We start from the raw sequence: 25,001 nt of genomic DNA, 5'->3' as shown, positions 1-25,001 counted from the left end.
GTTGTGACAGCCCTGAAATTTGTAGTCAGCTGGGCAGAAGTGTGAGTACCGGGGTACTCCCATTTTGGGCTGGCATCTGAAGTGAAGCCAGTTTTGTGAGACTAAGCTTAACCTGGGAGTTGGGGTGAGGGGGGATTGTGCTAGCACTGGGCAGTTACTGCAAGAATTGAGTTGAATTGTTTAACACCCAGATGCTGTTGGAGAATTAGAGAGTTGGTTGGTGTTACAAAAGACACACTATTTTGATATTAGAAAAAGCCATACATGCAGTCAACCTGAGTCTCTGTGAATGGTTTCTCTCAAAGCATCTCCTCAATCATCTGTGAAAGCATCTCCTTCCCAATGCATTCTTTCTCTTGGTGGATAACTACTACTTGGAGAAATTTATCAGACTCCCTAGGCTTCTGGTTGAGTAGGTAAACAGGGGGTTGCATAGGGGTGATGGTTGGGTAGGTCCTGGTAGCATGTGTTTGGTGACTTACTTTTGAGTGAGCTTTCAGAATTTGGCTGCAATTCTAAGGCAACATAAAATATTCTAATCTCCATCCTCAAATGAACAAATTAATATTTAAATTTCTTGTATATATTGGGTTGACTCTAACTTTGTGAAAACCTTTTGAAGACTTTTATTCAAGAGAATGTCAAAATCTATCTTAGGACCAACTAGACTTCTTACTGATATGTGAAAGACCAGCTCTTAGATTTTCTAATTATTATCTTTGGATAAATTATAAATTTAAAATTATAAATTATAATTAACACACTAAAAGAAAAATATGCACTATTTTGTTTTTAAAAATAACTACAAAATAAAGTCTATTAAAAAAAAAGAGATATAACCCAAATTTAGGATTATATAATTCTAACTGAAAATTACATTGAGTTCTTACCATTTTGGAAGCAAATATAAAATAGCTACCATACTAGGTTACCTAAGTCTCTTTTGTCTTAATAATAAAAGACCTTTGCTGCTTTAACTAGAATTGACATCAGTTAGAATTTTTTGCCTGATTTCTTTAATAAGAGACTCTGAAGATGAGGAAGAAAAAAATCTTTAATAGCAGTTCCATAGAAGGAAAAGAGGAAAATAATAACAACAACTATCATAAAAGACTGCTTAATACAATCCAGGCATTATAGAAGGCAATTTACGTATGTGATCAAATGTGATATTCATAAAAACTCTGTGAGTAGTGCTTATTCCTGCAATGTACAGATGAGGTATCTCATTTTGCAGAGAGTCACAAAAAGGCTGCAAGCTTCCAAAAATCATATTGTTGATAGTAGTCAGAACTAGGGTCCAGGGTCAGGTCTTCTTTACTCTATGTCGATGCTATACACCATGATTGCCAATATAGGTCAGTGACACTGTGGTGGTCCATGAGCACATTTTCACTGAGATAAAATCAGAAAATAAGAACAACATTGTGAATTTTCCAGAAAATTAATTTAATTTAATTTGAAGTGCTGTCCTTCATTCAAGGTTGTATCCTTCCTACCTTTTGGTCTTTATTTCGATGTAATGAAATGATGGTGATAATACATGGAGAATTTTGTTTATTTTTTTAAGTATATTTACTTGGAAAGGGAAAATACAACATTTGTGAGTTTCTAGCGTGAGAAAAAGTCTTTAAAATCCAAATATCTGAAAATTAAAGTTCTATATCCTCTCTTGTTAATGAACATTGGTTATATCTTACATTGACTCTCCAAAAATGACTCCCTTACAAACATTTTAGTGCTCCTATTTGGCCAGCTCGCACTTTCCCAGAAAAACCTAGTCCCATTTAAATTGTTGTCTACTTGGTGCCTGCTCCAGAGGAGCCAAACTTTTCTGGAAAAAAAAAAAAGATAAGCATTTCACTGTTTTTTGTATTAATTCATTTTTGATACACAAAAACGTTACATAATTAATGTATACAACTTGATGAATTTGGACATAAGTATACACCCATGAAACCATCACTGTAATCTATCTATGCCATAAACCTATCCTTTATCTCCAAATGTTTCTTCCCACTTACTATTATTATTATTACTACTACTACTACGTGTGATAAGAACTTTGACATAAGATCTATCTTCAGCATATTTTTGAGTATGCAATACAATATTGTTAACTATAAGCACTATGCTATATCTATATTTCTATCTATCTATCTATCTATCTATCTATCTATCTATCTATCTATCTACACATATATAAATTCATCCATAGATGGACATTTAGATTGCTTCAATGTCTTGGCTATTGTGAATAATGCTTCAGTGGATGTAAAGGTATGTCTTGGAGATCCTGATTAAATTACTTTGGATCTATACCCAGAAGTGGGATTGCTGGGTCATATGATAGTTTTATTTTTAATGTTTTGAGGAACCTGCATACTGTTTTCCATAGTGGCTGTGCCAATTTACATTTCTACCAGTGGCGCTCAAGGGTTCCTCTTCTCCACACTCTTGCCAACATTTGTTAGTGTTGTTGTGTTTTGTATTTTTTGTAAAAGGCATCCTAACATGGTTGAGGTGACATATTATTGTAATTTTGATTTGAATTTCCCTGATGGTTAGTGATGTTGAGCAACTTTTTATATATCTGGTGACTACTTGTATCTCTTCTTTGGAGAAGAGTATATTAAGTTCCTTTGCCCATATTTTTTTTAATTTTTTTTTAACGTTTATTTATTTTTGAGACAGAGAGAGACACAGCATGAACAGGGGAGGGGCAGAGAGAGAGGGAGACACAGAATTGGAAGCAGGCTCCAGGCTCTGAGCCATCAGCCCAGAGCCCGACGCGGGGCTCGAACTCGCGGACCGCGAGATCGTGACCTGAGCTGAAGTCGGACGCTTAACCGACTGAGCCACCCAGGCGTCCCTCCTTTCCCCATTTTTAAATGCAATTATTTAGTGTTTTTTTTTTCTTTTTTTCTCTTGACTATTGTTTTATAAGAGTTCCTTATATATTTTGGATATTAACCCTTTGTTGAATATGTGATTTAGAAACACTTATCCCATATTGTAGGTAGCATTTTTATTTTGTTGATTGTTTCCTTTGCTGTGCAGAAACGTTTTAGTTTGACATTATTCTACTTGTTGATTTTTGCTTTCTCTCCTGTGCTTTTAGTGTTACATTCAAGAAAACACTGCAACTTTACTGAATTCATTTATTAGTTTTAACAGTTTTTTTGTGAATTATTTGGGGGTTTTACACATAAGATGATGTCCTCTGCAGAGATAATTTTACTTCTTCCTTAAATTCCTTTTATTTCCTTTTCTTCCCTAATTGCTCTGTGTAGGACTTCCAGTATTATGTTGAATAGAAGTGGCAAGGTGAGCATCCTTATCTTATTCCAGTTCTTAGAGGAAAAGCTTTCATTTATTCAATATTAGCTGTGGACTTTTCATATATGGCCTTTACTGTGTTGAGGTAATTTCCTTCTATACTTAATTGGTTAAGAGTGTTTATCATGAAAACATGTGAATTTCATGAAGTTCCTTTTCTGCACTTACTGTGATGATCATGTGCTTTTTATCCTTTATTCTGTTAATGTGTTATATAGCACAATGATTGATTTATGCATGTAGAACCATTCTTGCATCTGAGGGATAAATCCCACTTGGTCATGATGTATTATCTTTTTAATGTGCTGTTGAATTTGGTTTGCTAGTACTTTGCTAAAGTTTTGGATCTATACTCATCTGGGTTATTGGCTTGTAGTTTTCTTTTCTTGTGGTGTCTTCGCCTAATTTTGTTATCAAGGTAATGTTGGCATCAAACTGAGTTTGGAGTCTTCTCTTCTATTTTTTGGAAGAGTTTGAAAAGGATTGGTGTTCTTTATTTTTATTTTTTTCAATATTTATTTATTTATTTATTTATTTATTTATTTATTTATTTTTAATATGAAATTTATTGTCAAATTGGTTTCCATACAATACCCAGTGCTCATCCCAACAGGTGCCCTCCTCAACACCCATCACCCACACTCCCCTCCCTCCCACCCCCCGTCAACCTTCAGTTTATTCTCAGTTTTTAAGAGTCTCTTATGGTTTGCCTTCCTCCCTCTCTAACTTTTTTTCCCCCTTCCCCTCCCCCATGGTCTTCTGTTAAGTTTCTCAGGATGCACATAAGAGTGAAAACATGGTATCTGTCTTTCTCTGTATGACTTATTTCACTTAGCATAACAGTCTCCAATTCCATCCATGTTGCTACAAAAGGCCATATTTCATTCTTTCTCATTGCCGAGTAGTATTCCATTGTGTATATAAACCACAATTTCTTTATCCATTCATCAGTTGATAGGCATTTAGGCTCTCTCCATAATTTGGCTATTGTTGAAATTGCTGCTATAAACATTGGGGTACAAGTGCCCCTGTGCATCAGCACTCCTGTATCCTTGGGTAAATTCCTAGCAGGGCTATTGCTGGGTCATAGGGTAGATCTATTTCTAATTTTCTGAGGAACCTCCACACTGTTTTCCAGAGTGGCTGCACCAGTTTGCATTCCCACCAACAGTGCAAGAGGGTTCCGATTCTCCACATGCTCTCCAGCATCTATGGTCTTCTGATTTGTTCATTTTAGCCACTCTGACTGGCGTGAGGTGATATCTGAGTGTGGTTTTGATTTGTATTTCCCTGATGAGGAGCAACGTTGAGCATTTTTTCATCTGCCTGTTGGCCATCTGGATGTCTTCTTTAGAGAAGTCTCTGTTCATGTTTTCTGCCCATTTCTTCACTGGATTATTTGTTTTTCAGGTGTGGAGTTTGGTGAGCTCTTTATAGATTTTGGATACTAGCCCTTTGTCCGATATGTCATTTGCAAATATCTTTTCCCATTCCGTTGGTTGCCTTTTAGTTTTGTTGATTGTTTGCTTGGAAGTGCAGAAGCTTTTTATCTTGATGAGGTCCCAATAGTTCATTTTTGCTTTTAATTCCCTTGCCTTTGGGGATGTGTCAAGTAAGAAATTGCTGCGGCTGAGGTCAGAGAGGTTTTTCCCTGCTTTCTCCTTTAGGATTTTGATGGTTTCCTGTCTCACATTCAGGTCATTTATCCATTTGAGTTTATTTTTGTGAATGGTGTAAGAAAGTGGTCTAGTTTCATTCTTCTGCATGTTGCTGTCCAGCTCTCCCAGCACCATTTGTTAAAGAGACTGTCTTTTTTCCATTGGATATTCTTTCCTGCTTTGTCAAAGATTAGTTGGCCATACTTTTGTGGGTCTAATTCTGGAGTTTCTATTCTAGTCCATTGGTCTATGTATCTGTTTTTGTGGCAATACCATGCTGTCTTGATGATTACAGCTTTCTAGTTGAGGCTAAAGTCTGAGATTGTGATGTCTCCTGCTTTGGTCTTCAAAATTACTTTGGCTATTCAGGGTCTTTCGTGGTTCCATACAAATTTTAGGATTGCTTGTTCTAGCTTCAAGATGAATGCTGGTGCAATTTTGATTGGGATTTCATTGAATGTGTAGATAGCTTTGGGAAGTATTGACATTTTAACAATATTTATTCTTCTAATCCATGAGCACGGAATGTCTCTCCATTTCTTTATATCTTCTTCAATTTCATTCATAAGCTTTCTATAGTTTTCAGCATACAGATCTTTTACATCTTTGGTTAGATTTATTCCTAGGTATTTTATGCTTGGTGCAATTGTGAATGGGATCAGTTTCTTTATTTGTCTTTCTGTTGCTTCATTATTAGTGTATAAGAATGCAACTGATTTCTGTACACTGATTTTGTATTCGGCAACTTTGCTGAATTCATGTATCAGTTCTAGTAGACTTTTGGTGGAGTCTATTGGATTTTCCATGTATAATATCATGTCATCTGCAAAAAGTGAAAGCTTGACATCATCATTGCCAATTTTGATGCCTTTGATTTCCTTGTGTTGTCTGATTGCTGATGCTAGCAGTTCCAACACTATGTTAAAAAACAGTGGTGAGAGTGGACATCCCTGTCATGTTTCAGATCTAAGGGGGAAAGCTCTCAGAATTTTTGCATCCATATTCATCAGGGATATTGGCCTATTGTTATCTTTTTTTGCTGGGTCTCTGTCTGGTTTGGGAATCAAAGGAATGCTGGCTTCATAGAATGAGTCTGGAAGTTTTCCTTCCCTTTCTGTTTTTTGAAACAGCTAGAAAAGGATAGGTATTATCTCTGCTTTAAATGTCTGGTAGAATTCCCCAGGGAAGCCATCTGGTCCTGGACTCTTATTTGTTGGGAGATTTTTGATGACTGATTCCATTTCTTCACTGGTTATGGGTCTGTTCAAGTTTTCTATTTCTTTCTGTTTGAGTTTTTTAAGTGTGTGGGTGCTTAGGAATTTGTCCATTTCTTCCAGGTTGTCCTCTTTGTTGGCATATAATATTTCATAGTATTTCCTAATAGTTGCTTGTATTTCTGAAGGATTGGTTGTCATAATTCCATTTTCATTCATGATTTTATCTATTTGGGCCATCTCCCTTTTCTTTTTGAGAAGCCTGGCTAGAGGTTTATCAATTTTGTTTATTTTTTCAAAAAACCAACTCTTGGTTTTGTTGATCTGCTCTACAGTTTTTTTAGATTCTATATTGTTTATTTCTGCTCTGATCTTTATTATTTCTCTTCTGCTGGGTTTGGGGTGTCTTTGCTGTTCTGCTTCTATTTTCTTTAGGTGTGTTGTTAGATTTGGTATTTGGGATTTTTCTTGTATCTTGAGATAGGCCTGGATTGCAATGTATTTTCCTTTCAGGACTGCCTTTGCTGCATCCCAAAGCATTTGGATTGTTGTATTTTCATTTTCATTTGTTTCCATATATTTTTTAATTTCTTCTCTAATTGCCTGGTTGACCCATTCATTCTTTAGTAGGGTATTCTTTAACCTCCATGCTTTTGGAGATTTTCCAGACTTTTTCTGTGGTTGATTTCAAGCTTCAAAGCATTGTGGTCTGAAAGCATGCATGGTATGATCTCAATTCTTGTATACTTAGGAAGGGCTGTTTTGTGACCCAGTATGTGATCTATCTTGGAGAATGTTCCATGTGCACTTGAGAAGAAAGTATATTATGTTGCTTTGGGATGCAAAGTTCTAAATATATCTGTCAAGTCCATCTGGTCCAATGTATCAGTCAAGGGCCTTGTTTCTTTATTGACCGTGTATCTAGATGATCTATCCATTGTTGTAAGTGGGGTATAAAAGTCCCCTGCAATAACCACATTCTTATCAATAAGGTTGCTTATGTTTGTGATTAATTGTTTTATATATTCTGGGGCTTCCGTATTCAGTGCATAGACATTTATAATTAGCTCTTCCTGATGGATAGACCCTGTAATTATTATATAATGCCCTTCTTCATCTCTTGTTACAGCCTTTAATTTACAGTCTAGTTTGTCTGATATAAGTATGGCTACTCCAGCTTTCTTTTGACTTCCAGTGGCATGATAAATAGTTTTCCATCCCCTCACTCTCAATCTGAAGGTGTCCTCAGGTCTAAAATGAGTCTCTTGTAGACAGCAAATAGATGGGTCTTATTTTTTTATCCATTCTGATACCCTATGTCTTTTGGTTGGCGCATTTAATCCATTTACATTCAGTGTTATTATAGAAACATATGGGTTTAGAGTCATTGTGATGTCTGTAGGTTTCATGCTTGTAGTGATGTCTCTGGTACTTTGTGGTCCTTGCAACATTTCACTCACAGAATCCCCCTTAGGATCTCTTGTAGGGCTGGTTTAGTGGTGATGAATTCCTTCCATTTTTGTTTGTTGGGAAAACCTTTATCTGTCCTTCTATTCTGAATGACAGACTTGCTGGGTAAAAGGATTCTCGGCTGCATATTTTTCTTGTTCGTCACATTGAAGATTTCCTGCCATTCCTTTCTGGCCTGCCAAGTTTCAGTAGATAGATCTGTCACTAGTCTTATCGGTCTCACTTTATATGTTAGAGCTTATTTATTCCTAGCTGCTTTCAGAATTTTCTCTTTATTCTTGTATTTTGCCAGTTTCACTATGATATGTCGTGCACAAGATCGATTCAAGTTACCTCTGAAGGGAGTTCTCTGTGCCTCTTGGATTTCAATGCCTTTTTCCTTCCCCAGATCAGGGAAGTTCTCAGCTATGATTTGTTCAAGTACACCTTCAGCCCCTTTCTCTCTCTTCCTCTTCTTGAATTCCTATTATACAGATATTGTTGTGCTTGATTGCATCACTTAGTTCTCTAATTCTCCCCTCATACTCCTGGATTTTTTATCTCTCTTTTTTCTCAGCTTCCCCTTTTTCCATAATTTTATCTTCTAATTCACCTATTCTCTCCTCTGCCTCTTCAATCTGAGCTGTGGTTGCCTCCATTTTATTTTGCACCTCATTTATAGCACTTTTTAGCTCCTCATGACTGTTTCTTAGTCCCTTGTTCTCTGTAGCAATAGATTCTCTGCTGTCCTCTATACTTTTTTCAAGCCCAGTGATTAATTTTGTGACTATTATTCTAAATTCATGGTCCGTTATATTGCTTAAATTGTTTTTGATCAATTCATTAGCTGTCGCTACTTCCTGGAGTTTCTTTTGAGGAGAATTCTTCCGTTTGTCATATTGGATAGTCTCTGGAGTGGCGCAGAATTGCAGGGCACTTCCCCTGTGCTGTCTGGAGTAACTTGTGTTGGTGGGCGGGGCCGCAGTCAGACCCCATGTCTGTCCCCAGCCCACCACTGGGGCCACAGTCAGACTGGTGTGTACCTTATCTTCCCTTCTCCCAGGGGCAGGACTCACAGTGTACTGGTGTGGCCCCTGGTGTGGCATATAATTGTTCATAATAGTCACTTATGATCTTTTTTAAATTTCTACGGCATTGATTGTAAACATTTCATTTTATTCATTTAAAAAATGTTTATTTATTTTGAGAGAGAGAGAGAGAGAGAGAGAGAGAGAGAGAGAGGGCATATGAGTAGAGGAGGGGCAGAGAGATAGAGGGAGAAAGATAATCCGAAGCATGTCCCTCACTGTCTGCAGAACCTGACACGGGGTTCGATCCCACAAACTGTGAGATCATCGCCTGAGCTGAAATCAAGAGTTGGATGTCTAGCTGAACTGAGTGGCCTAGGTGTCACAATATTTAACTTTAAATTCATGTTCACAAAAACCAAGTAGACACCTGATATTGCTTGGTATCCCTAATGCAATCTATTTTCATCTCTTCAGGTGACCATTCTATAGCTTTAGCTCATTTCCTCAAATACCCCACGCCCTTCCTCCAGTCTTAAGAAATGATTCTGCCTCATACTTCATGAAAAAAAAAAACCAGCAATAAAAACAATTGGGAAGGAACTCTTTTATCCTCAGTACCAGTCTTACCAAGTTATCTGTGTCTGATCCATACCCTCTCCTTCCCTTCTGTAACAATGTATGAAGTACCCCTGCTGTAATCTAAAGCTACCTCTTTTACATGTGCTCTGGGTAGTCTCAGATATTTTCCAGAATTTTAGTCTTTAAATTAATTCTTCTCTGTATTGTTGATACCTGTCTTTAACTGGAACATTACCATTGGTATCCAAACATGCCTTAATATTACCAATTTTAATGCTTTTTTGAGGTCATATCACATTTCAACTGTAGTCTCATCTTGTTGTTTTTATTTCTATATAAAAATTTCCAAAGTTATCCATTTATATACTCTGTATTTCTCCACTTGCATCCTTCCCTCAAATTAGGATAATCAGATTTCCATGGCTACCCCTCTACTCAAACAGTTCTTCATATGGTCTCTCACAACCAAAATTTTACCAAAGTCAGTGGTCCAGTCCACCCTTCTCACTTTATTGTACTAGATTTCAAAAAAAATTTGATAGAGCAGATGACTTCTTCCTCTTGAAACTTTTTTTTCTTCTGACCTCTGTGGTACTAAATCTTGTTGCCTTTCATTTTCCCTAACTACTTGTGCATCTCTTTTGCTGTTTTCAATGCCTTTGCACAATCTTTAAATACTGGCATGCTATATATCTTGTTGTTTAAGCTTTCTTTGTTCCTTCTTTTGTTTTTTGTTTTTTAATCTTTACTCTTTTCTTTGGTAATATCATCCAGTTTTATGGCTTTAAATTCGTTCTCTCTGCTGGCGAATCCTAACTCAATTATTTTCACCTCCATCTCTTCTCTAAAATCTAGGCTCATGGACCAACTCTTTGTACCTTATCCATTTGGATATTTAATAAACTATCTCACTTATTAAGTGTTCAAAACAAAGGTCTTGATCTTCCATCCCAGCTTATTTGTTCTCAGTCTTTCCCACCTGGCTGAATGCCATTACCATTCATTATCTCAACCCAAAAACATAAGAATCAAACTTTGTTCCTCTCTTTCCCTCAGTTCTGATGAATATATTTAAGTTCTATAGATTCTTCATTAAGAATGTCCAAAAATCGCCTACCCTTTTCGGTCTCTAATGCTATTATTTTGTCTCATGTTGACAACTGGAATAGATTCTTAACTAATTTCATTGTTTCCACTCTGTTCCTCTCCATCCAACCTGTGCTTCTGCTAAACCAATCTCTACATAGTATGTACAAAACCTTCATGATCACATTCTATCTTTTATCTCCTTAAAAATATCCAGTGATACACAATTACTCTTATAAGAAAATCTACACTCTTAGCTTATAAAGCCCTACGTGATCCAATGCCTGCTAACTCTGATCTTATCTCATCTTAGCTCCTTTCTACTCACTGTCCAGGACCTTGGACTAGCTATTTTCTCTGCCTATAATGCTTTTCATAGATTTTTTGAATGGTTGGTTTCTCCTCAATACTCAGTCTTAGTTTAAATATCTCCTCTGAAAAATGTTTTCTGATTATTCAATTTGAAATAACTGCATGTCACATCACACTCTTTTATTTTCATCATAGAGCACTTGTCTCTTCTTCAAATATTTGTTTATTTTCTGTGTTTCCAGGGTCATATAAGTACCATGAGAAGATGAATCATATCTGTTTATCCTTTGCTATATTCACAGTGTTTAGGAAAGAACTTGGAGAATAGTATCCTCTTAATAAATGCTCATTGAATAAATAAATCATTAGATAAATGATTGTCCCTTATATTTATTTTGAAAAAAAAGATTGAGAACTGCTTGAAATAGATAGAAGGATAGTTTGAATTGATCAAAAGATAAAATTATGCTTTTAAAAATGAACTTCATTACTTTTAGTTACCTAATCTAGGTTAAAAAAGAATTGCATAAAAAACCTGCTAAAGAAACAGCTTTAAAGAACAGAAGACAATGAATTGCAATTATACTATTGATTTACTTTTATGCAGATAAATGCTTCTAATGAGCTTTAAGTAATTCTTTTAAATTAGATAAATATTTCCCCTGCTATTCTCTTCCATACTCTTCTTTGGTTTTGAAACTTGATTTTTTTTATCCTTGAAATTTATAAGGTAAATTTTACCCTAGTCTATGACTGAATAATTATACATTTTAAATTAGTAGAGTCTGAAATAATGTGACTCGTAGTAAAACTGAAATCTTAAAATGCTTAGTATATAAAAGCTGTTCTCTGAGTGTCTTAGCTCATTTTTCAGCATGTTTCTTTTAAAATTTTAAATGTATTAATCATAGAATGATAAAAAAAGATTTTTAAAATGTGAATATCAATTGATCTTTAAATACAGCAAATCTTCAAGATAAGATCATGGATATCTAGCACTATGTTTTGCTACCAGCCTGGCATTCTTGTAGTTCATAATCTGATGGGTGACACTCTGATTTTCCTATCTTTTGAAAAGATTAATTAAGATGCCCTCAGAGTATCTGATTTCCTTCTGAAAATATATACTGATCATCAATTACATGCCAGGCACTAGTTTTGGTACTATATATCAAGGATGAACTTGAGAACTTGAGCTTAAAGAACATATGCTCTAGTTAAGATAGGAGGATAAGTGAAAGGCTTAGAAGTCAGAGTGAATAATAGAACATAGGGCATTTGGGAAACACAAGGCAATTTATCAAGGCTACAGTTTAGAACATGAGTGGGGTGCTAGCAAAGATGAGTCTGCAGATCTGAGCAGAGGTCAAATCATCAAGAGCTTAAGATATGTCTCAGGGCTGGATATAGACTCAGTAAAAGTAGAGACTAAGATTTCAGTCCATCTTTTGGTTGTGATTTCTTATTTTCATTTTTTGCAACTTATATAACAAGCTGACTCATTGCCATAATCTCTGAACTGTTAATAATACAGTAGAAACTCTCTTAAAAAGCTAATCATAAAAAGTATTATATACGAATCTTAAGCTTTTAATTATAACTTAAACAAATACTCATTTGCCAAAGTTTGTTGAAGAATAAAAAAAATTCTTTTAGTATAAATCTGTTGATCAGACTGGTATGGTCTGACATAAACCACACCATTTCTTTAAAACCACACTAATTTCTTTAAAATTAGTGAGAACTTAGATACTTGAAGCACAGTCTTTCTCAATTTTTATTGTTCCTAGCACTTAACAGTGACTGTGTAAACACAATTCAACAGCAGTTCTTTTTACTAATTCATTTTATTTGGCTCCCCAAATATTTAACTTAATGTTTATAGAAAATCTAGAGAACAACTTTATTTCTTTAGGAACTTCTAACTTTTTGGTTTACAAATTATTTAAATAACGTAATTTCAAAATAATGACAACTGACCTTAAAAGTTTCAGGATCCAACTCAATTGATTCTTCATAGCATGGAACTCAAACTTTGGATGAAGAAATGAACACTCTTCAGTAATCTTTAGTATTAAAGAATAGCCTGGTAAATATAAGTCTTCAGCATATGATGAGCATTGCTCATTATGTTTTCTTGAGAGGGTGGAGAATGTCTATTAATGTAGGGAGTCCTTTAGGTGAAAGATGTTTAAGAGGGTTCTTTGAATAACATCTACCTTATGAAATTTGTGAAAGGGTTTAATGAGATTGCATAAAAACAACTAGTAGAGTACCAGGTGCATAGTAAATGTTTTAGACATTATATTATTAGCACTTCATATTTAGTATATTTTATCACTTAGTAGGAATAAATTATCCCTTAAATAACTTTACTCTGGTATTTGTTTCCAAGCCAATATGAGACCATATCATGCCTCTATGGGAATTAGGAAAACATTCCATTAGAGTGGGTGAAGTCCTTTAGGGCCATGGTTTATAAGAGGAAAATGCTTTTGTGTGAATTGGAAAAACATGTTGCTTTTTGCAGAAGCATGTCAGGAACCTGCCCTGTAGGCTGAATGTTAGCCCCCTCTTGTCCTCTTAGTTGGATGCCTTTGTGCAGTTAACAATGGCAAAATCCTACATTGCAGGTCTGGATCACAGCCCCAGTCTTGCTGAAACAAAGGTGTTTAAGTTCCAGAGCATCTCAGGTTTTGTGAGCTGAACTGCCAAGGTAAGGGTGATCTGGCCTTCTCTAGTGCCACAAAGAGAAACCTTCAGGTGATCAGATTTATTCTTCTCTTTTGATATCTGTATAATTAGTTTGTATATTTCCATCAGTATATTTACTGAAAGTTCACAATAGTGAAGGAGGCTCTTTTATATTTCTGCCTTGAATGAAAAGGTTGGGGATTGAGTGTTGATGAGGGAAGACTCTCCAGCTACCAAAAAAGTGCATGCACAATGCATGATGATTCTCCTTCAAACAGGATAACAGAAAAAAAGAAAAATGTGGATTAAATATCAGTTTTTTACATTTCTCCTACTTGGATAGATAATTGGATAGCTTATCTATTGCATGAGTTTACCTATAAATCAAGGCAGACTTTGTTTCAGTATGCAGAGAACACCATTCTTTTGGTCCCTCAAATATTGCAGATTTTATGAGGCAAAAAATGTTTAATTTCATGTATCTTAAATTTGGGGATTAAGCCATCCTCTTTCTTGGATTTTCTGCTAGTATTCAGTTCAGACTTATAAAATATTAAGTGAGATCATTCTTTGTCATGTGAAAATAACATACACATGAAATGATATGTTGATTGAATTCTTACCTGAGCTTAAATGATTTTCCCCAATACTTTGGGTAAAAACAAATGTCTTTCATTGGAATGCATAACTGTCTTCCATGAGACTTTATTTTGATAAATACATTTTGATTCATGCTGGATTCTATTCACTGGGGTTCATTCATGACTAGGACATACAAAGGATAGGTAGCTGTTTGCTTTGCAAAATTGTCACGGAATTGCAAGGCCTAGCAAAAGGTTCATCAAACCCTAATAAAGGGATATGTTGACTATGAAGAAGCTGCATTGCCTTATGATGATGGGAAGACTTTTGATTACATTAGAGAAGACCTTGAGTTCAGGTGAAAATAACATGGAATTTTCTGTTTAATGATGGATTACTAAAAGTACTGAAGCGATCTGTAAATATATATATTTAACTGTGTTTAAAAGAAAATATTTATTTTAATTTTTTTTTTTAATTTTTTTTTTCAACGTTTATTTATTTTTGGGACAGAGAGAGACAGAGCATGAACGGGGGACGGGCAGAGAGAGAGAGGGAGACACAGAATCGGAAACAGGCTCCAGGCTCTGAGCCATCAGCCCAGAGTCTGACGCGGGGCTCGAACTCCCGGACCGCGAGATCGTGACCTGGCTGAAGTCGGACGCTTAACCGACTGCGCCACCCAGGCGCCCCTATTTTAATTTTTAAAGTGTCAAGAAAATAAATCTCTACTACTTTTTCCCCCAGTGTTTATCTTGTTTCCAGATATCTTGTTTTATCTTTTCTCAATTTCTCATATTTCCAATTGTATTCTTTCACAAAAGAATTTCTACTTATCCAGAAGTAATACTATCTTTATTTCTAAATGTTCTCTCTTAAGTTACTTATGTATTCTAGCTCAACTATATTAATTTGTGTTTATTTCTTAACTTTCCTACTAAGTTGTAAGATTCTTTTTTAATTTCTTCATGTTTATTTATTTATTTTGAGAGAGAGTGAGCCAGCACAAGTGGGGGAGGGGCAGAGAGAGAGGGAGAGAGAATCCCAAGCAGGCTCCATGCTGTCAGTGCAGAGCCCAACATGGGGTTGGATCTCACAAACCTGAACATCATGACCTGAGCCTAAAACAAGGGTCAGACACTTAACCGAGACACCCAGACACCCCCTAATTTGTAAGATTCTTGGAGCATAACCAATGGTCTCACAAAGACTTTGCCTTTGGCAAATGTTTAACAACATTTGGAGTGTAAATGAACAAATGAATATCTTTGTTGTGGAACATGATTACAGCATTTTAGTTGTCAGCACCTGAGTGTTACGAAGGTAAAATGCTCCAGAGCAACTGTGTCGTATCTGTCATAAAATTTAAGAAAACCTTAAAAATGTCACTATATATATAAAAAAAAAAAGGCAATGATAAATGGAACACAAAGTTTGTGTTTAACAAAACGTGATGACAAGTGAAACAGATTAAGCTCAATGCCGGTGTGAAATTATAGAACTTGGGATGGAACTATTAAACTGGTTCTGTGTTAAGAGTTTTAAGGTATTCTAGCCTCTGGTAGGAGGTAAAAAGTTGGTAGACTGTGGGAAAAAACATACAAATGTATCACAGGCACATAGGAATCAGTTTTAATTACAGAGTACTACAATTCCTGCACTTTCACTCTTTCTCATTTTCTCCACGATCAGCAGCACCCTAAATCAACTCCCTGCTGTCCCTAACTTCCACGATATGGTGGTTTTTTCTTCAGCTCTTTCCAGACGAGCCTCGGGTCTCCCTATTCCTCTGCCATCTTAACCCCGCCATCTGCAGTGTACTAAAATGTAGAGTTGACCCTGAATTTATTAATGCTATTGAACAAGGAGTGTATATTTCACTAAAAATGGATAGGTACCTATGCCAGTTTGATCATGTATGGTTAGGAATAATCTCATTTCTCACATGTTTAAAATATTGCAGTTCAGTCATTTATGTATCACCATTGCTGGCCAGATAACTTTTCTTGAGATTTAAAAATTCTCTCCTGCCACCTTCATGTTAGCTCGACTGTCTTTAACAGGAGCCCAACAAGTGATGGAAAAGTCTAACTGAATTTCATTTTAATGAAAGCTACTTAATTGCAAAAAATAGTTTTTGCACTAGTTGACATAAGCTAGTGCAAAAAAGCAGGAGAAAATGCTTGTTACTTGTACATAGTTGTGTTCCATGGAACACGTGGTAGAGAGTGCACTTTAGACTCCAGTAGGATGGAAATATGAATTGGCAGCTTCCAAGATAGCCATTATCTTTTTTTTTAAAGTTTTTATTTTAATTCCAGTTAGTTAACATGCAGTATTATATTAGGGGTAGCCACTGCCTTGACCTTTCTTTTTGTTGAATTCATGGTCTCTCATCTTGGCTTCTTCTTTCAAGTCTGTTTGATTTTTCAATTTCTGGTCCTCTGGGGATATAATTTCCTTACAGCTGCCAAATTTAGCTGTTCTTAATTTAACTAACTAGCAGAAACCAGCATCTATATCTCATTAAAACAAATTTCTGGGAAAGATAATGTTAATGGTCCTGCTTAGTGCACACCTCGTCCAATAAAATATGGTCAAGGAGTGTCAGTTACTGTAAATTTGGCTGTCAAGTCTCCCTCCTTTGGAGAGAAGTAGAGTTCTTAGTGAAGTGGATAGGTCACATGCTGAAGAGAGATTCTAACAAATATTTTCTACTCCCGTTCACCTTCTGATGAGGGCCCACCGTCGGATAGAAAAACAATTCTCAAGTGGGACAATGGAGCAGAAAGTAGTAAACTAATCCTGAATGTATAATACTTGAAAATGTATGGGGAATGTATAATGCCTCCTGACTGTCTATACACAGTCACTACAGAAATTTGATAAAATATTCCCCAGCTTGCAAAAGTCTACTAGTCTCACTGGCCTCCCTTCACTCAGTCAAAAACCACTCTAAAGGAAAGTTGCCAGAGATACAGAGACACAGACACATGTGGGGAAAATGCCAGTTGATGATGGAGGCAGAGGTTGATGTGCTGAAGCTGCCAGCCAAAGAATGACAAGAATTGCTGGCAAATCGCCAGGAGCTAGAAAGATGCAAGGAAAGATTCTTTCTCCCAGGTTTCAGAGGGAGTCTGGCCCTGCCAGCACCTTGATTGTGGGCTTCTAGACTCCAGAACTGTGAGACACAAATTTATGTTTTCCTAAGCCACCTAGTTTGTGGTACTTTGTTACGGCAGCCCTAGCAAACTGATACGATACATTATAGGAAAGACTATAATATCAGAGTCATTGCTGGCTCCGTGTAATCATTTGTTAGATGTATGTCTTCAAAGATAGCTTTGGACATACCACTTCTCATAGTCGAATGACAAGAATTTAGATCCAAAGTGGTCATGTGGGGGAACTGGATGAGAAAATAAGATGGGAAATTGAAGGGAGTGAAATCAATCAGGAAGATGGTAAGAGGTGGAGGCAGTCAGGGATATGTGTGGGGAGAAAGCCAGCAACAGAGTGCTAGTGGCCATTTTAGTAAGGAAGTGTCTCATACAGTTGATATTAATTATTTGCAGATTCTGTGTTTGTGAACTTGCCTACTTGGTAAAATTTATTTGTAAGCCCCAAATCAATACTTGTGGTGCTTTTTCAGTAATTCCCATACATTCCAGGGTAGCAAAAAAATGGAATCATTGAACTAGCATATTCCTAGCTGAGGTCAATGAACAAGGAGCTACTCAGCTGCCTTGTTCTAGCTCTCATACGGTAAACAAGTGTTTTTTGTGCAGTATTTTTAGCGTCATGTTCTTTACATTTTTGTTTGTAATTCTGCTGTTTAAAAGGGGCCCCAAGCACCAGTGCTGAAGTGCTATCTGGTGTTCCTAAGTGCAAAAAGGCTGTGATAATGCCTTATGGAAAAAAAATACATGTGCTAGATAAGCTTTCAGGCAGGAGTTATAGAGTTGTTAGTTGTGAGTTCAATGTTAATGAATCAGCAATATAATATTAAATAAGGTGACTTTCAACAGAACACACATAAAACAGAGTAAGTATTGATTGGTTGATGAAAATGTTATAACCAAAGACTCAAACATAGGGCCTAACCCTGTTTTCCCATAGAAGCAGTGGTTCAGTACTTGCTAATTTATTGTTTGTGGAGACTTTGTAGAATATAACTACTGCAAACAATGAGAATCAACTCTATACGATTTAAATTCGTTTGCAGTATAATGTGATGGTATAACTTCTTCACCATGATTCACAAAACTTCATCAATAAAATTGTTTTCATGGTTTATTTTGTTCTGAGGGGTAGAAAAGGAGGGTGGGGACAAGGCAGAGTTTTAGATTTGGGCAAGTGTCCAAACTAAGATAAAGGAATAGGCTCAAGAAAGAAGACAGAGAATTAAGAGGAGCAGAAATTCTGAGCTGGAGGTTGACCATGTAAAGCTCCCAGAAGTTCACAGATATTTTGAAAAGCATGTGGTCTTCTGCAAGATGTCTAATGGGGGTTTGAAATATATGTCATTAGATGTTACTTGGCTGACATTTGTAGCAACACCAATCTGTCTTTTCCCTATGTCTGGACTCTTAACCACTATGAAACTTGTTCATGTTTTAAGATAGATTCAGCTTAAAAACTTTGCACAAGCATTAATCATGCCAAGCAACTTTTAAATCTGGACTACTATAATTTGGTTGTAGGCATCTTACCACTATTATGACATGTACTATGCTGTAAAATACTTCTTGTGTATATGCCTGATTCTTTATTTAAACCATAAATAACTTATGGCAAGAACCATGACAATTCATCCTTTTATTTCCACCACCTAGTCCACTGGTGAACATAAAGAAGGAACTCAGTCAAATAAAACTTTATTTTTTTTCTTTTTTGTATCAAATTATTATTTAAGTAATCACTTAAGAATATTTATTGCTGTGAAGGGAATAAGTGTAGCAATTAAGAGCTCAGGTTCTAGAATCAGGAAGACCTGGATTTGAATCTTAAATTATGTGACCTCAGACAGATTACTTAAGTCTCAGAGTCTCAGTTTCCTCATCTGTAAAATGTGGACAACACTAGTATTATCTTATAGGGTTATGAGCATTGAATAAAACTTGTACCTGATGCCCCTTGCATGGTTTCCAGCACATAATATCATATGACTCAGTAAATAATGACAATAGAAGTAGTGCTATTTGCACAAATATGTAAGGAGAGAGGATTGGTTGTGGTTGTGATGTATTATGCCACCGGCAGAGAAGAGGATGGAACAGAATCCAGCACGATAGAGCAAACCTTATAGAGACTAAATACATATATAACCTAAAGTATCCTTGGGATCCATTCTGTGTTTGCCTTCAGTGACTACTCCTTTTTCCCCAGAACAGTCCCTTCACTTTGATACCCAAGACCACATTATTGACTCATAGGCTTCCATGAAGTCTTCATTATTGCTGAGAACCCTGTCAATCACATATAAGGAGGGGGCAAGGAGAGAGATTGCATCTTTTCATTCATTCATCTATATAAGAAAACTTTTTTTAAAGGACCTACTTTGGGTCAATCACTGTTGAAAACACTGATTTTTTGGGTCAAACACTGTTGAAATACATCAGTGCATAAGCTGACCAGATTCCTGTATGCATGAAGCTTACATTCCAATTGAGCAGTCTGAAAATACACACGTAACAAGGTAAATAAGAGTGATGACTAGGGGTGGATGTGGTGACAATCAGGGAAGGCTTCTCTGAGAAAATGAGTTTGAACTTGAACATGAAAAATGAGAAGAAGGCAGTTATAAGGAGACCTGCACACAGGAGTAATTCAGGCAGAGGGATCAACTGGGGCAAACATCTTGGAGGAGAATCAATTTGGTGTACTACAGAGATAAGGTGAAGACCAGTGTAGCTAGAGTGAAGTGAGCAAGGGAGACAGTGTAGGAGTTTAATTCAAAGAAATAGGCAGGAGCTAGGATATTCCAGGCTATGAAAATGCATTTTGTTTTACTCTAATTGCAATAGGAAGGCATTGAAAGAAAGTGAGGAGATAGGACATAAAAACTCCAGTTTTGTTTAACTCTAATTGTAATAGGAAACCATTGAAAGAAAGTGAAGATAGGACATAAAAACTCCATTTGGTTTGTTTTCTGGAGAATGGTGTTGGAGGAGGTCATCTAGAGGACATGACCACTGGTTGACCTTGAGCTGGATCTGGACAATGAGAGGCTTCCCGGAATGTACTTGTCTTTGGAATGTACTTGTGGCCACCATTTGTCCACATGTCCTCACAAGACCCTAACCCTGTTTTCCTCTAGGAACAGCGGTTCAGTATTTGCTAATTCAGTGTTTGTGAAGACTTGTCTTTGGAATGTACTTTCCGGCCGCCATTCCCACAGTCAGAGCCATTTTCAAAACACAGCCTTGAGAGAACAATGTGTTATTGAGAATATCTGGATGGCATATGTGACTGAACCAAGTTAAAACTTCTATAAAACCTTTAAAAATTTTGGTGGGTGGGTATAGAAATCTACTCATCTTGAGGCTATCCAAGCAAGCCTCCTAAATTCCCTTTGTTAAAAGCAAAATTCAACTGAGTAAATTTAAATATCTAATGGGTTTTTTTCAAACAATTCATGAACCTGGTAGCATCCCATCCAGCAAGTAGAGAGATGTTCCAAGGCAATGTACTGAAATGGAAGGTTTTATGGGAAGGAGGGTGGGCCAAAGAAGTTATTAGCACAAGAAAAGAAAGGATTGTTTCAGACCTGAGCATCTGTTTCTGGGAAAGCTAGGGCTTTTATCACACAAATTACCTCGCTAGTGTTCATTGGGAAATTTCAGATTGACTGTTAAATGTTCACATTCCTGTTCACATCTAGGAGAGGTTGAAACTGTGATTAAGTATTGGTTTGCTGTCATGGCAGAGCAAATGACTCCATTTTGGGCTTGTTTATTTTTCTTTTCTTTTCTTTTCTTTTCTTTTCTTTTCTTTTCTTTTCCTCTTTTCTTTCTTTCCTTTCTTTCTTTCTTTCTTTCTTTCTTTCTTTCTTTCTTTTCTTTCTTTCTTTTTTTGGTTTTCATTGTTGTTGTTTAACAAATGCAGACTGCCACATGCAGCACCTCATTTGGATATGTCTGGAATCTTGGAAGTTTGACTACCCTATATTCTCCTACAAATGGACCTTGAGAGCTTGTTTGGAGATTCTAACAGGGGTGTACAGCTACTCACATACACTTGATGGAAGAATGGGTCCTCCTCTATAAGGTCATCATCTTTAAGTGAGCATGCAGCTTCTGGAGGGACAGACATGGAGCTGTTAGGGAGGAAGGCAACACCTGCCCAGCCAGCCAGATCAGCTGAAAATCAACCCTGGTGATCAATGGGGTGACAGATGTCACAGCCAGAGCACCCTCACATTCCTGTTGTTTTATTTTTAACAACCTATTCATTAAGCCTGCTACCTACCAATCCCGAGTGGTCTACTCTTTCTTTGATCTCTCCTTGTCCTCCATGTATGGGGGCCAGTTTATGATTCAACAAATAGACTGTGGGCTAAGAATGGTGGGAAAACTGAATGAGAGAAATCAGTGAAAGTTATTGTAGATGTCTGCTGGACAGATGATAGTGATATAGACTAGAATGGTAGGAGGCATTTAGATACACAATATATTTTAAAGGTAAAACTAATAGAAATTGCTGATGGATTGGATCATGAATTAAAAGTCATTATGGGTATAATAAAGTATATTGTTATAAAAAACACATTTTTGTAGATGCTGTCAGAGTGAGCACACAGGAATCTAACTCCTAGTGGCCTTGTGTCTGGGGAATTCCCATGAAATCATCCCTAAGTGCCTAAAGTCAAGGCTCAGGATCTTGAATGAAAGGAGCAGAATGCAAGTCACAACCAAAATCATTTCTCAGACTGTGTGCTCCAAAAATACCCTTTTATTTCTGATTACCACATAGAATGTGGGTTGTGGGAGTGGGCAAGATTCTATTTGACTCTAAGTGATTTAGGATAGTTGTGTAATGTTTTGGTGTTACTCAGATGTATATGGGACATGTAACTCTGCAGATGGGCAACCCACAAAAGTCTGTACAGAACTTGTTAGAAATGTATAACTCTGACTAGAAGCCTTCTTCAAGCTATCATTGTTAGTCTGATCCCTCCTGTAAATTAACCTCCTTATTGGGTAATTATCACTGCAGGGTAGAAATGTTTCCTTCAGCCTCAATAGTGTTCCAAAGCCTCCATAATGTTAATGAACTTCAGGACTGAGGTCTCCCAGGGTGAAAGGACCCATAACTCTCTCAATCCTGGGGAATGAAACCTTTCTCTCTCTCTCTCTCTTTTTAATGTCCCAAATGCTCAATTGCCAAAACATGTACTCTTCTAAATTCAAGCCAATAAAAGTTTTCTCAATGGGTTTCTTTGGAATGATCTTTTTCTTTTCTCTTCAACTTCTTTTTTAAAATCTCCTTCTCATTTCCCTTCTCCCTTTCTTCCTCCGTCCCTTCCTCCTCTTTGTTCACTTTCTAAATTATGCTTTTTGCTAATGTGCTTGATAGGCCCCAACTGTGGGGTATAGTTGATTAAATTGATTGTACATCCTCTTGGTCTCTTTTACTTTCCTAAGAAGCAAATCATATATTTCTGTTATCACAAGGGATTTCTAGCTCCATATACATTCTGCATCTCTCAGGAGGGGACATGCTATTGAAACTGTTTTAGTTTCACTAGAAACTACAACTGTCCAATTGAAATTTTGCTGATTTCTAAGTCATGATATGCTAACAGACCTGGTGGGATGGGGATAGAGGGAGTCATATTCATGACAATAGCTTTAAAAAGTAACTCGTTGATAAACTGTCACTCAATGTATTTAAGGGAGAGCACCACCTGTATGCCATCCAATAGGTACTCCCAGTCCTCCACAGTGGCATTTTCCAAAGGATGCACCATGTTCCTCAGGACATGCTCTATAAGAAACAATTCCATAGTCAATGTCTTTGGAAAATGCTGGGTCAAATGAGTTTATTTAATGTATGACTTATTAAGGCTTTTAATAGTCAAAGCATTTCTTCCATTTTTGAGTTTTTAGAATTCCCATATTATAAAGAAGATGACCATAAAACCCCTTTAAGAAATATCTCATGGGGAAAGTGTTCTATTCTATGCTGTTCCACAGTTATCTAGTCACCTACGCCTTTTGGGAGAATAACTTTGAGGGCACTCAAAAGAGCAGTAGTGAGGATATGGAAGCAATTTAACAAATTGACTAATTGATTACTGTCTTCCCTCTGGGTAAACACCATGGGTTCAAAATGAAAGAGTTTTTCCCTAGAGGTATGTTATTTTACTTAAGTCAATTTTTGAAAGTAGTTTAACTAGAAGAGATTCTCCAAATGGAAAAATTTGACCTTGGGTGAAAAAAAGGTTTATGTGCTCAAGCTTATATTGGTAAATGCTCAAGCTTTGAGCTCTTACTATAGCTCCCTTTGATTTTGATGCTGTTATTCTTTTATAGCAGAAAAAGTGGCTTAATTTCTTTAGCTTCTTTTGTATCCTAACAAATTTTCTGTAGAATAGTGAGGATTTTTCTCTATTTAGAATATACTAAGAGTTAAATTGTGGCATTGTAAGAGAGGCTGTCCAGAAGCAAAAATTCGATGTTTATTAAGTTTTTACTGGCTGTGCCCTATAGGCCCTGGCTTATTCTGGTCACTATTTATTGTATTATGCTATACAAGTTCTTGTGCCCGAGGGCCAGTTGCTGATAAAGTACAGGAACAAAGCCAAATATGTATTACAGCCAAGTAAGGGAAGTAAATAGAACTAATAATCTTATTGGATTTTCTAAAAGAATGCCTTTAGAATAAAGCCCTAGGCAAAGGGAAATATAATAATAAGGGATAAAACTGTCATGCAATTGACTTTATAGTGATTCCTTGCTCTATAGAGCAGTATCTTAACCTATGACTTAGGGGTTCTATTGGATCTTGGAAGATATCCTGGCTTCCTCTTAGTTGATATGCTTCTCATCCAGGAACGCTTAGACTCCTGTAGACAATCATAAGCTTTATTTGATTTTGTACCAGCCATTGCAAGGTTGTCTGAGATAGTTGTATTCACTACTAATAATGTCCAATCAAAAGGCTGTTGTGTTCTAGGAATCTCTGAAAGTTATAAATTGCCAGAGAAAGTGTTTTTTTTTTTTTTTTTTTTTTTGAAGTTATCCAACAAATACTAAGTGCCTCTCTGTGCAGGCACTGTTCTGGGTACTTGAATCCAGAAAAACCAGGTATCTCTCAATGCCATTTTCTGACTTCATAATGCTACTGCATACATAGCTTAAACTAATGCTATAGACTGGCTTGTTTTAGGGAGTCATTAAAGCAAATACTGACCTCAAAAAAGCAGAGTGATAAGGGAAATCTACTGGCTTAACTTCATCATCTGAGAGGTTCTGTGTTATACAGTATTTACTTCATTTGCTTGATTTTGAGCTTGGATGTGGCTTTTTCTCTATAACAAAATGTTACCTTCACATCTATATTCAATCACTAGCTATGAGAAGACATGGTAGCCACCTTTTAGGGTTATTTAGCCCATATCCATTCTCCTTTTGGATACATGACTCTGACCTACTGGCCACAGTTTACTGATGCAGAAGACACTTGACCTGTGGAACTGTATCAAGGTGATAGGAGTGCTTTAGACCTAGAACACAAGTTCATGTATCCTTTCTATCATGGTGCCTAGACCTATATGTTGCCTCTTTATAATGAATCTTAGTTATTCAGCTCTTCCTTTTATTGTAACATTACTAAAATGTTATATTATTAATAGTATATATTGAATATATATTGAAAACTACAAGACATTAATAAAAAAAATTGAAGAAGGCACAAATAAATGGAAAGATATACCGTGTTCATGGATTAGAAGACTTAATATTGTTAATGTGTCCATACTACCCAAAGCAATATATAGATTCGACGCAATCTCTTCTTTTTTTTTTTTTTTTTTTTTTTAAATTTTTTTTTTT

The 25,001-nt window shown here is 36.4% G+C and overlaps 1 long non-coding RNA gene across 1 annotated transcript in view; it reads left to right on the top strand.

Annotated features, from left to right (window-relative positions):
• LOC121027315 (uncharacterized) overlaps positions 1-25,001 on the top strand; it is a 79,749-nt gene that overhangs the window by 12,714 nt on the left and 42,034 nt on the right. The window contains exon 2 of the long non-coding RNA XR_005788662.1: positions 13,302-13,384. This is a non-coding gene — a long non-coding RNA (uncharacterized LOC121027315). The remainder of the gene's footprint in view (positions 1-13,301; positions 13,385-25,001) is intronic.

The sequence above is a fragment of the Herpailurus yagouaroundi genome, unplaced genomic scaffold (genome assembly GCF_014898765.1).
Source record: "Herpailurus yagouaroundi ecotype Mexico unplaced genomic scaffold, PumYag 77, whole genome shotgun sequence".
Taxonomy (NCBI): domain Eukaryota; kingdom Metazoa; phylum Chordata; class Mammalia; order Carnivora; family Felidae; genus Herpailurus; species Herpailurus yagouaroundi.
This window is presented reverse-complemented; position numbering and strand designations above follow the sequence as displayed.